Source organism: Pristiophorus japonicus, chromosome 17, assembly GCF_044704955.1.
Source record: "Pristiophorus japonicus isolate sPriJap1 chromosome 17, sPriJap1.hap1, whole genome shotgun sequence".
Classification (NCBI taxonomy): domain Eukaryota; kingdom Metazoa; phylum Chordata; class Chondrichthyes; family Pristiophoridae; genus Pristiophorus; species Pristiophorus japonicus.
In genome coordinates this window covers 41,765,232-41,778,967 of record NC_091993.1, presented here as the reverse complement: position 1 = coordinate 41,778,967, position 13,736 = coordinate 41,765,232, and the positions used below count along the sequence as shown (strand labels likewise).

General features: G+C 45.5%; 1 long non-coding RNA gene across 3 annotated transcripts in view; it reads right to left on the bottom strand.

Annotated features, from left to right (window-relative positions):
* Nucleotides 1-2,409: 2,409 nt before the first annotated feature.
* The window catches only part of LOC139227713 (uncharacterized), a 35,983-nt gene continuing 24,656 nt past the window's right edge, over nucleotides 2,410-13,736 (bottom strand). For all 3 annotated transcript variants that reach the window (XR_011587453.1, XR_011587452.1, XR_011587454.1), the window contains exons 3-4: nucleotides 10,939-11,103; nucleotides 2,410-3,122 (exon numbers count right to left, since the gene is read on the bottom strand). This is a non-coding gene — a long non-coding RNA (uncharacterized lncRNA). The remainder of the gene's footprint in view (nucleotides 3,123-10,938; nucleotides 11,104-13,736) is intronic.

Sequence of the window (13,736 nt, the reverse complement as noted above, 5' to 3'; positions counted from 1 at the left end):
GGGACATTGAATAAATTTAAGACAGAAATAGACAGTTTCTTAAACGATAAGGGAATAAGCAGTTATGGAGAGCGGGCAGGGAAGTGGACCTGAGTCCATGATCGGATCAGCCATGCTCGTATTAAATGGCAGAGCAGGCTCAAGGGCCGTATGGCCTACTCCTGCTCCTGGCTCATATCGGCAGTCCCTCGTATTGAGGATGACTTACTTCCACGCCAAAAAGGGATGAGTTCACAGGTGTTTCAATGAAGGACCTAATATTCCAGATCCAGGACTACATCCTGAAAGGTGGAAGATAGCTGTGTGTGGATTTTTTTAACGTGTGGTGGCCGTTGCACACCAGCCATCACACGGGCTTGACAGAGCTAGGTCTTGGTCCAATGGCAAGGGTTATCAAAGATAACTGGAGACCTGCTTTGCTACACGGACCTAGTGCGCACACATATCGCAGTGTGGGCTGGCCCGTGCTGCCCCTCGGCCCTCACCTCTACTGGGCCCTGAAATCAACTGGGAAATGCAATACTAAGAGAAACCAATCTTTCAGCAGGAAAATAAACCAGTGTTAATGCATTGGGTCTGAGATATACAGGACTAGGAGAACTGACCACCTGTAGAGATGGCACCAGTGACATCTCTAATATCACATGCTCAAATGTGGTTGCACAATGAACCAATCAAACTAAAGTAAAATAACCAAATTTATGTGGCGCTTGACCGCGAATATAGGGAATAGCGTAAGATGTCACGCGGGATAGGCTACGGAAGTGATGGACTGTTAAATGTATAAATATGAAATTCGCTAACATCTCGGTGGAGTCGGATCTGAGAGCGGTCTCAGAAGGTTCTCCTCAGGCCTGTAAATAAAGACCGTTTTGAACCTCCAATTGAAGTCTGTCATCTCCACTAGTCGGGGCATCGACTTTGTATTTCACTTAGTCCGTCCAGAGGGGTATCAAGGCTAAGCGTCGACCTTGTATTTCACTAGGTCCACTCAGCTTACATCATAAGGAAAGAAAGACTTGGATTTATATCACGCCTTTCATGACCACCGGATGTCTCAAAGCACTTTACAGCCAATGAAGTAGTTTTGGAGTGTAGTCACTGTTGTAACGTAGGAAAGGAGGCAGCCAATTTGCGCACAGCAAGCTTCCACAAACAACAACGTGATAACAAAAAACAGATTATCTGGTCATTATGTTGATTGAGGGATAAATATTACCCAGGACATCAGGGCTAACTCCCCTGCTCTTCTTCGAAATAGTGCCATGGGATCTTTTACGTCCACTTGAGAGAGCAGACGAGGCCTCAGTTTAACGTCTCATCCGAAAGACAGCACCTCCGACAGTGCAGTGAGTCTCAGCCTAGATTTGTTTGTGTTCATGTCCCAAGTCCCTGGAGTGGGACTTGAACCCACAACCTTCTGATTCAGAAGGCTGAAAATAAAAAATCCTCAGTGTGCTGCCCACTGAGCCACAGCTGACACTGTAAACTAGGTACAACTCCTTTATGGTGTAAGGAGGATGCTAAAGAAGAATATGGTTCTATTCCGTGCACTAAAAGGCAAAATTACATTATCCGCACCTAAAAACACCATAAAAATACACTGATGACTTAGTTGCCAACTACACTGCCCAGTATGGTACTGAGCCATACAGACCAGGAGGTCCGAGTTTTGATCCCCGAGTTCATTTCAGGTGGGACAGCAGTGGGAACAGTACAACTGACCTCTCTGGGTGCATGTGAAATCAGGCGGATCACTTTCCAGTACCTCCTGACACTTCAAAGGGCCAATTTTACCGAATAAAAAATAATGGCGCTCACTCACCTGGACTCCCGTTTTCTTTTGGTCCCTCGCGCTGAAAATAAAAATCCTACATTTTCTTCCAGCATGCCTTCTGGCGCCGACGCTCCCTGAGTCGATCTCGCAGGGCGTGGCTTCCAGTGTGCGCCTGAAACGTACAGCGCAAAAAAAACCCCCCAAAAATAATCTGCACACGCGCAATACAAAGTATTAAAAAAATAGCACGTTTGGGGACGTGTGAGGCACCATTGAGAATCCATTGGTGGCAGAGGTGGATTCTCAGGCAGGAAATACAACTTCGATCACGAGATGGTTGCAGTGGAAGGGTGCAGAGAAGGTGAAAGGGCCAGGGACGGAAAAGGGAAGCTGTAAGGGCGAAGAAATTTCTCGTGGAAGAAATTGAGCCCCTGGTGGACTTAATTTAAAGTAGATGGAAAGGTCTTGAAAACATGGGGAGCTTCGGTAAAAACAAACTTAAACCCTCTGTACTCGCAAAGGTTTGGGACCAGGTCGCAGTCGAGTTTAATGGAATGTCCATGACCCCGAGAACCCGGTGCGCAGCTGAAAAAGAAGTTGCAGGATCTCGGACAAGCAGTGACTGTAAGTAATAAGTTATATTTACCTTTATTTGGGTTTTTAAATATATGTATATTTATGCACTGCAATAACATCTGTAAATGTGATCCGTGTGTGTGTGTGTGTGTGTGTGTGCTCCGAAGGACCCTCTCTTAAAGAGTTCAATTTTCATCTTTGCAGAAGGTTTTACAGATCAACCAAGAATGTTCACAAACTGGAAGAAGTTCGCCAAGTAGGCTGCAACTAACAGCTGTGGAGCAGAGGATAGCGTCAATGATTAAATATCACAGGAGAAGACCGACCATCAATGCGGAAGCAGGTCCCAGTTTTCCAATTGAGGGTAAGCCCTGCAAATGGCACAGTCTGGGTTGGCTAAATGTTCGGTCCTGCGTGTACTGCCTACGCTTCTCCTTCCTCAATGCTGCTAACCAAGCATCTATCTTTCATTTCGCAGAGGTTGAGCATCAGGAGGAGCCAGAAGGTGCACCTGAAGTTGAAGGAGAGAATGTTCAGGAAACCACCACCCCAGATATTCCAAATCAGGAGAATGATGGGCAGCAAGAAGGCATCGACGACGAGATGGTTACCCTGGATTTGGAGAAGATGAACCCCTCGAGGATTCCAAGCCCTTTAATGAGTGAATCAAGCGAGAGGACATTTCTAGGTGTGATGTCTGAGACTGTGGGTTCCAGTGTGTCGCAGCAAACCACACCTGTGAGACGTCAAAGGAGGGCGGACTGTAGACCTGATGCAGAAACACAGGATTCAGAGAATGTTATGTATGCAATAACTGTTAGACTGAGTACTGTTTAACCCCAAGAGGTATGACCTTGGCTCTGCTTTATTAAGGCCCAAAGTGCATATATACAAAATGACTGGCCTTTTATACTTGGGCTGCACACACGTGCGTGCAGCCCAATGGCCTCCAACAGTGATGCTAGTGATCCCAAAAGTACATACATGACAGAGAACATAGGACCTCATGTGGGGATAAGTGGGGAGAACATCCAGCAATCGCGATAGCTCCTGGAAGCCTTTGGTGGGGTGAGTGCAGAGTTGGGGGGACTGTCATTACAGGTGGAAAGACTTTCGGGACAGATGAACGAGGTAGTAGCGGCAATAGGGGGGCTCACCCAGGCTGTCATTGATGTGAGGAACGCTTTCTGTTCTGCACCAAAATCAAGGATTGATCCTGAGACTGAGGATGATAACGAAGAGGAACCCGGGCCTTCCACAATGACACATTTTGGCTCTGTCCCTGTTGTAACCCAGCAGCAAGAAACGCCACGTCGGAAAAAAAAAACAGACTACACCTGGGGGTACGGGGGGGACAAGGAAGCAGAAGTCTGCAACTGCGGGCATGCGCAGGGGTAGCGGCATCTACTGGGGCAGGATAGGCGCACAGCGCTAAGGAGGAGGACAGATGGGTTGTTTGTTTTTGGGTTGGTTTGGTTGATTGTTCTTTTGAAAGTTTGTCACGGTTTTGAATAAAGTTTTTAAAGTTATGAAGGTTGAAAGATAAGTCATGTTAAGCTAATTACCACTGTGCTGTACAAATGTTTAATAAACATATTTATTTTGGACTTTTAACCTGACTCCTGCACTTCATTTATTAATACTGCACTAATAAATGTTATAGGATAAAGGAACAGACTGTAAAATGGCCTCACCCCTTGCGATCTATTAGTTTAAATGATACAGGGGCAGGTTCAAGTACTAAGGTGTTCATGGATCCTGCCTTGTTCTGAGTCACTGATACATGCAACGGAGGACCATGGTGCATGTATCAGTGACCCTCACCAGTCTGGACCCATGAACAACTTAGGACAGGAACATAATTTAATATCCCTACGAATATATTATTGTATATTATTGTCCACCTAATCACTCCAACACTCCATTAAAACATAAAAGATTTGTGGTGGGATTATTTAATATATATAATGTAATGTCCAGTCTTTATTAGAAATCACTGCTGCTTTCCTATGAGCCTAGAGTGCCCTGCACTGTCTTCTGTGTGTAGACCTTCGGCCTGGGATAGCAGCGGCTGCAGTCGATGGAGTGGAGAATCAGGAGAAGGTTTTACTTGATAGTTAAAGAAGACTCCGATTTGCCTGCTGCTTTTTATACCTGGTGGATGTAAAAGACTTCCCTCGCACTTTTTGGAAGATTTTGGACAGTGAGAACATCGCTGGAAAAAGGTGAAGATTTTTTTCTTTTGCCAGCTTACATTTATCATCGCAGGAGCAGCATTATTGATAAGTTTACATTTATTTTTATTTGTATACTTGCATACAGGTCATGTTCGCTTTTTAAATTCCCTAAAAGTTTATTTATGAGAGACAGGGAGTCCCTTCGGCCGGGGATAGGAGCGGGCCAGCTCGTATTTTCTAAATGCAGGTAAGGGTTTTTCCTACGGTGCTTCTAGGGTCTGTGTGCCGGTTTGAAAAATTTTGTTGGTGGGAAAAGTTTGCCTTATGCCCAGAAATGGCACGCAACCTTCTTTTACAGGTACACCAGCGCCAAACATTCTGCCGTGCATAGTAGACGCCGGTGCCCCGATATTGGGGAATCTTTCAACTGAGCTTCAACGCCAAAAAACATCACTGGGCAAAATTGGGGCCAAAGTACATGAGCAGATTGATAGCAAAGTCCCTTACGACTAAATACCCTGCCTCACTGTCTAGGCTTACTTGGGTATGGTACTGGTGAGTTACTGGCACCTGTTGAACTGAACCCTAGCATTAAACATTTCTTTTTGCAGAGAAGCACATCAAATGGAAAACATTTGGGTGGGGATAAGGGGGAATGGGAAGAAAGAATGATCCCACCAGGATGCCATAATTCAAAAACCAGAACCATTAGATGCGACTAACAATATCTGAGGCTAATCAATTTTGTGTTCCAAATATATTTAATGGCCCTGTAGAGAAAGCACAGCACGACTGATGCTTGTAAGTTTTCTTGTGCTAAAAACAAATGGACATTCTTGCACTCATACTCAGCATCAAATGAGATGCAGTTAAATTCCTGGGTCAAATATAATTTCCTGTATTCTGACCCAGCAACGTGCTTTAATTCCAGCCTCATAAACACCAATGTGACTTCCATTTCATCACACTGTTGTGATCTCTAATTGACAACAATTAATGACTGCCAGCTTGCTCCTGAAAACTCTGCTAAGTAGACTGTTAATAAGTTGGCTGCTGAGGAAAATATGTTCTCACATCTGCTGCTGTTTAACCTCTTGTAATGCGGTTTTGAGTCATTTTCTTACTTTTCATTTAACTTAACACAATATACAATTGGTTGTGCGATGACATCACACCATTCTGCTCATTCTGATTTCAGCTGTTCACAACCAAGATGCTGTATTTAACCCCAAGATGAGCATCTGAACACATATCCACACCATCACCAAGATCGCCTACTTCCACCTCCGTAACATCGCCTGACTCTGCTCCTGCCTCAGCTCATCTACTTCTAAAACCCACATCCATGCCTTTATTACCTCTTGACTTGACTGTTCCAATGCTCTCCTGGCCAGCTTCCCATCTTTCACCCTCCATAAACTTGACCTCATCCAAAACTCTGCTGCCTGTATCCTAACTCGCATCAAGTTCTGTTCACCCATCATACCTGTGCACGCTGACCTACATTGCCTCCTGTTCCGGCAACACCTCAATTTTAAAATTCTCATCCTTGTTTTCAAATCCACCATGGCCTCGCCTCTCCCTATCTCTGTAAATTCCTCCAACCCTATATCCCTCCAAGATCTCTGCGCTCCTCCAATTCTGGACTCTTGCGCATCCCCAATTTTAATTGCTCCACATGCCTAGGCCCTCAGCTCTGAAATTCCCTCCCTAAATCTCTCTCCTCCTTTAAGATGTTCCTTAAAACCTACCTCACTGACCAAGTTTTGATCATCTGCCCGAATAACTTACGTGGCTCGTTGTCAAATTTTGTTTGATAACATTGCTCTGAAGGGCCTTGAGACATTTTATACATTAAAGGTGCTATATAAATGCAAGTTGGTGTTGTTTATTAACCTGGTAAGCTGTCTTCTAGTGAAAGGCATCCCTTTAAAGATATTTAGAAGGGTATTCTCAAGACAATGCAGTGGGTGGACAAAGTTTTCCTCATTTCTTTAAATGGATCTATTAGATTTTGAAAAGCAAACTAAATTATAATCCTGGAACAATCAGGCCTGCTTTAATATTTCTTGCACCAACACAATGTTTTTCCCACAACACAGTTGGCATCAGACTTTTGCCAGCCCATGATTTAATAGATTTGATCTTATAGTTGTGTCTCTACAGCCACACCTCTCCTAATGCCTCCATTTTTGAGCTCGGTGTCAACCTTCGCTGATTAGTGCAGGGTATGTTTGCCTACATTAAAGGCATTGTATAAATGCAAGTTGTTAAGAGAGTGTTAGTGGGATGAAGGCACAAAGCTTGAAATAATGAAATGGAAAGAAAACATAAATAAATGAGAGCAATCCAAATGATTCAACTTCTTTGTTACTAAAAATGCAATGAAAATGTAAACACTAGTGGATCTCCTGTGCCATTGCTCAGTAAGATGGATGATTTATTGTTTAATGCTAAGTAACATGTCTGCTACTGCAGCCCTCTGCTTGAGATTGGGGAAATTTTTCTTACTTGTTTCTTATTCGTTCACGGGATGTGGCAAGGCCAGCATTTATTGCCCATCCCTAATTGCCCTTGAGAAGGTGGTGGTGAGCCGTCTTCTTGAACCGCTGCAGTTCGTGTGGTGAAGGTGCTCCCACAGTGCTGTTAGGGAGGGAGTTCCTGGATTTTGACCCAGTGACGATAAAGGAATGGTGATATACTTCCAAGTCAGGATGGTGTGTGACTTGGAGAGGAAATTGCAGGTGATGGCATTCCCATGTGCCTGCTGCCCTTGTTCTTTTAGGCGGTAGAGGTTGTGGGTTTGGGAGGTGCTGCCGAAGAAGCCTTGGTGAGTTGCTGCAGTGCATCTTGTAGATGGTGCACACTATGGCCGCGGTGCGCCGGTGGTGGAGGGAGTGAATGTTTAAGGTGGAGGATGGGGAGCCAATCAAGCAGACTGCTTTGGCCTGGATGGTGTCAAGCTTCTTGAGTGTTGTTGGAACTACATTCATCCAGGCAAGTGGAGAATATTCCATCACACTCCTGACTTGTGCCTTGTAGATAGTGGATAGGCTTTGGGGTGTCAGGTGAGCCACTCGCCGCAGAACCAACCTCTGACCTGCTCTGTTGACACAGTATTTATGTGGCTGGTCCAGTTAAGTTTCTGTTCAATGATGACCCCCAGAATGTTGATGGTGAGGGATTCAGCGATGGTAATGCCGTTGAATGTCATGGGGCGGTGGTTAGACTCTCGCTTGTTGGAGATAGTCATTGCCTGGCACTTGTGTGGCACTTATCAGCCCAACCCTGAATGTTGTCCAGGTTTTGTCTTGCTGCATGCGGGCATGGACTGCTCCATTATCTGAGGAATTGCGAATGGCACTGAACATAGTCCAGTCATCAGTAAACATCTCCACTTCTGACCAAACGATTGAGGGAAGGTCATTGATGAAGCAGCTAGAAGATGGGTGGGCCTAGGACACTGCCCTGAGGAACTCCTGCAGCGATGTCCTGGGGCTGTGATGATTGACCTCCAACCACCACAACCATCTTCCTTTGTGCTAGGTATGACTCCGGGAGTAGAGAGTTTTCCCTGATTCCCACTGACTTTGGTTTTACTAGGGCTCCTTGATGCCACGCTCGGTCAAATGCTGCCTTGATGTCAAGGGCAGTCACTCTCACCTCACCTCTTATGTCCATGTCTGGACCAAGGCTGCAATGAGGTCTGGAGCCGAGTGGTCCAGGCGGAACCCAAACTGGGCATTGGTGAGCAGGTTTGGTGAGTATGTGGCACTTGATAGCACTGTTGACGACACCTTCCGTCACTTTGCTGACGATTGAGAGTAGACTGATGAGGCAGTAATTGGCCGGTTTGTATTTGTCCTGCTTTTTGTGGACAGGACATACCTGGGCAGATTTCCACATTGTCAGATAGATGCCAGACTTGTAGCTGTACTGGAACAGTTTGGCTAGAGGCACAAGTCTTCAGCACATAGCCAGTGCGTTCAGCCGTTTCTTGATATCACGTGGAATGAATCGAATTGGCTGAAGACTGGTTTCTGTGATGGTGGGGACCTCAGGGGGAGGCCGACATGGATCATCTACTCGGCACTTCTAGCTGAAGATGGTTGCAAATGCTTCAGCCTTGTCTTTTGCACTCACGTGCTGGGCTCCACCATCATTGAGGATGGGAATATTCATGGAGCCTCCTCCTCTTGTTAGTTGTTTAATAGTCCACCACCATTCATGACTGGATGTAACAGGACTGTCGAGCTTTGATCTGAGCCGTTGATTGTGGGATCGCTTAGCTCTGTCTATGGCATGCTGCTTCTGCTGTTTAGCATGCATGTAGTCCTGTGTTGCAGCTTCCCCAGGTTGGCACCTCATTTTTAGGTACGCCTGGTGCTGCTCCTGGCATGCTCTTCTGCACTCCTCATTGAACCAGGGTTGGTCCCCTGGCTTGATGGTAATGGTGGAGTGAGAGATATGCTGGGACATGAGGTTACAGATTGTGATGGAATACAATTCTGCTACTGCTGATGGCCCTCAGTACATCATAGATGCCCAGTTTGGAGCTGCAAGATCTGTTCTATATCTCTCCCATTTAGCACTGTGGTAGTGCCACACAACACGATGGAGGATGTCCTCAGTGTGAAAATGGAACTTTGTCTTCAGAATGGCTGTGCGGTGGTCACTGCTACCAATGCTGTCATGGACAGATGCACTTGTGACAGGTAGATTGGTGAGGACGAGGTCAAGTAGGTTTTTCCCTCGTGTTGGCTCTCTCGCCACCTGCTGCAGGCGCAGTCTGGCAGCTATGTTCTTCAGGACTCGGCCAGTAGTGGTGCTACCCAGAGTACATCTTTGCCCTTGCTACTCTTGGTGCTTCTTCCAAATGGTGTTCAACATGGATGAGAGTGATTCATTAGCTGAGGGAGGGCAGTAGGTGGTAATCAGCAGGTTTCCTTGCCCATGCTTGACTTGAAGCCATGAGACTTCATGGAGTCCAGTCAGTGTTGGGGACTGCCAGGGCCTCTCCCTCCCGACTATATACCATGGTGCCGCCACTCCTGGTGGGTCTGTCCTGCTGGTGGGACAGGACATACCCAGGGATGGTGATGGAGGAGTCTGGGACATTGGCTGTAAAGTATGATTCTATGAGTATGACTATGTCAGGCTGTTGCTTGACCAGTCTGTGGGACAGCTTTCCTAATTTTGGCACAAGTCCCCAGATGTTGGTGAGGAGGACTTTGCAGGGGCGACTGGGCTGGGTGCGCCGTTGTCGTGTCCGTAGCCGGTGCCGAGGTCGATGCCGGGTGGTCCGTCCAGTTTTATTCTTCAAATTGTTTCTAGTAGTGGTTTTGTTACAACTGAGTGGCTTGCTAGGTCATTTCAGAGGCCAGTTAAGAGTCAACCACATTACTGTGGGTTTGGAGTCACATATAGGCCAGACCAGGTAAGAACAGCAGATTTCCTTCCCTAAGGAACATTAGTGAACCAGATGGGGTTTTACGACAATCGGATAATTTCATGGTCACCATCACTGATACTAACTTTTTATTAGAGATTTATTTAATTAACTAAATTTTAATTCCCCAGCTGGTGGGATTTGAACTCATGTCTCCGGATCATTTGTCCAGGTCTCTGGATCACTGGTCCAGTAACATCACTACTATGCTGCCGTTCCCCCACGATATACTACTGAGTATTTTAATTTTAAATATATGCATTGATTGCTTCACTGCAGGTGAAACCGTTTCAACAAATTCCTACCTGCTGCCACAAGTTCCCCTCCCTCCCCTCTCCATGACCGAACACCGAGCCCCAACCTTGAGAGCCTCAAGGTCCAATGATCTCATTCGCACTCCCAAATGTTGCGTCCGCAGCCTTTGCCTAGAACTGGATTAAGATTTCCCAAGGAAGTTTTCAGCACTTCCATTGTTTTAAAACTATGGGATTTTTCAGCTCTTGGCAACAACCAGAAGCGGGCCTTTTGGGAGTGCGAGCAGGGGGCAGGGGTTCTGGGTCTCGGGTTGTGCGGGGGAGGGATGGTGTGAGGGGGGGGCCGAGGTTGGTTGGTCATGACAGGGAGCATCCAGTAGTTTGGTGTTGTGGGGGTAGGGTAGGATGGTGAGGGAGGGATAGAATGACAGGTAGCATCTGATCAGGGGCCTGGACAGGAGAGAAGGAAACTGCAGTTATGAGAGGTGGCAGTAGACGGCAGGTCCAATTGTAGCTGCTGCAAGCCAGGTGGTGCAGTGGACGACAGTGCCCCAGCAGTGCCCCTCTGGGAGATGCAACAGGTAAGCAGGCAACAGCTTCTTGAAGAACTCAACTAAAAGTAAGTAAAATGACTATCGATATACAGCAAAGGGAGCTCTGCAGCCCTCTGGTCAGAAGTGATTTTAGTGACTTCAGAGTTCTGACCTTAATTATGTGCTCCAGCTTCCTCCGGCCTTTTCCCATGTACATTCCACTCGCTTCTTCTATTGTTGGATCCACTTTACACCCACCTTTTGTCTTTTTTAATGAATGTTCATAGTCTTGACGGATTAATCCAGCATTTTCACTTCTTCTCAGCTATATGTAAATCTGTTAATTGCAAATAAAACTCATCACTTGCCTTTACAGGCAACAGTCAATATAATTTCTATAATCTGTACTTGTTTTCATCCTGTTTCGTTCTGCCCTAAAAGGGAGTGTCGACTTTATCAGTTGAAATGAAACTCAGAATGGCAACAAGTATTCTTGGTTTGTCTTTTCATTAAAGTTATTTTTATTCCACTAAACTGCAAATGTTGCATTCTGTCTGAGCCAAAAGCATGACTTAAATGGGAATTAACCAGACTGTTATGCCACTACACGCAGTATGTAAATGACTTGCTATTGCAATCCAATCTTCATTTCTACCACAATTATTCAACACAGCACAAAAATATTCCTGAAGAATTCTTTCCCTACCCTTCTTTACAAATACTACACTGTACTAACTGCTTAAATCGCTCAAAGACCTCCCAAACCCGCAACCTCTACCACCTTGAAGGACAAGGGCAGCAGGCGCATGGGAACACCACCACCTCCACATTCCCCTGCAAGTCACACACCATCCTGACTTGGAAGTATATCATCGTTCCTTCATCATCACTGGGTCAAAATCCTGGAACTCTCTCCCCAACAGCATTGTGGGAATACCTTCACCACACGGACTGCAGCGGTTCAAGAAGGTGATTCACCCCCACCTTCTCAAAGGCAATTAGGGATGAGTAGTACTTGCTGGCCTTGCCAGCGACGCCCACATCTCGTGAATGAATAAAAACAATGAAGATCACCACTCACTTCATAAGCAAATAATAAAAATACATGTATTCAGTCGCGCACCCATTTAATTTGTAAATAATAAATGAATAAGCTTTCATTCCCAAATTGGGACTGAAAGCACGTTAAATACCAACAGCTCCCTCAGAACAAGGGAGGCATTGCCAAAGCTAGTTATATGTTTTAACTGTGCAGCTGCTGAAATTCGTGCTGTGTGCCAATTTATTTTCCTCAAATTCATGCTATATGTAAATGTATTTTCCGTGCTGCAGGATGTCTTTGGGTAGGGCTGGAGGAACAAAATCCCCTTTTCTGAATCAAATGACAGAGTCCCTAGTGATTTGCAAGGCTAGTCACGGATCTGCACTATTCCGAGGATGCCTGCCATTTCTTTTACTTTCCCCTGGGGCTGTCAGCTAGTATTCCGCTTTGAAACAATTCTGATAAACCTCCCACAATGATGGGGTAGGGTTTCCTGAGCTCACAGATAAGAGCTTACAGTCCTTGCTGAGTTGTTTGATAGAGTACTAACCATGAGGTTTTACAGAACAAGATGTCACTTTGAAGGTGCTAATATTTTCCAGTACCTCCAGATACACCACCTTCTTTTTAATGAAAAGGTCGTGGCCCACACTATTAGATCTTGGACTACACAGGAGGATTTCCTGTCTTTCAATACCGTGGAGGAGAAACCAACCTCTACTTTATTCCAGTCTTACTTCAACAAGGCTGGTGACCAATCATTTAAAGAATGATGGCAATTAGACCTGAACGCTGACATTATAGAATCATAGAAGTTTACAGCACAGAAGGAGGCCATTTCGGCCCGCGTGCAAAGAGCTATCCAGCCTAATCCCACTTTCCAGCTCTAGGTCCATAACCCTGCAGGTTATAGCACTTCATGTGCACATCCAAGTACTTTTTAAATGTGGTGAGGGTTTCTGCCTCTACAACCCTTTCAGGCAGTGAGTTCCAGACCCCCACAACCCTCTGCATGAAGAAATTCCCCCTCAAATCCCCTCTAAACCTTCTACTAATTACTTTAAATTTATGCCCCCTGATTGTTGACCCCTCTGCTAAGGGAAATAGGCCCTATCCATTATATCTAGACCCCTCATAATTTTATACACCTCAATGAGGTCTCCCCTCAGTCTCCTCTGTTCCAAGAACAAACCCAGCCTATCCAATCTGTCCTCATAGCTAAGATTCTCCACTCCCGGCAACATCCTCGTAAATCTCCTCTGTACCCTCTCCAGTGCAAAGGGAAATTATTTAGCTCCAACTTTATGACAGCAGTAACCAATATTCTGCAGTGCTTTCATCATACTGCCGCAGTTATGTAGGAAAGAAAGACTTGGATTTATATAGTGCCTTTCATGACCACCAGACGTTTCAAAGCGCTTTACAGCCAAAGAAGTATTTTTGGAGTGTAGTCACTAATGTGGGAAATATCTCTTCATTCCCAAATGCACTCGACAAAGTCTGTAGCCAGATTGGGAAAATCGAACATATTTTCTGTTCATGCTCGATGATTCACTTTTCCTGAACAACAAGTCTTAAGAAAATTGCTGCCATAACTGGAATCGTAGGAGGTAACCTTGTGACATTGATTGGGAAAATAATCGGGAGGTAGGAGACAGAGTGCAGGGATAAAGAGTACGTACTCTGATTGACGGGATGTGACAAATGCTGTTCCCTAGGGATCTGTACTGGGGCCTCGGATTTTCACCATTTAAATCAACGACTCGGAACTATGGAGGAGCAAAAGGATTTGGGTGTCCATGTATACAAATCACTAAAAGCTAGTGCACAGGTACAAAATGCAATCGGGAAGGCTAATGGAATCACAGAAACTTTCAGCATAGAAGGAGACCTTCGGCCCATCGTGCCTGTGCTGTCTCTTTGAACGA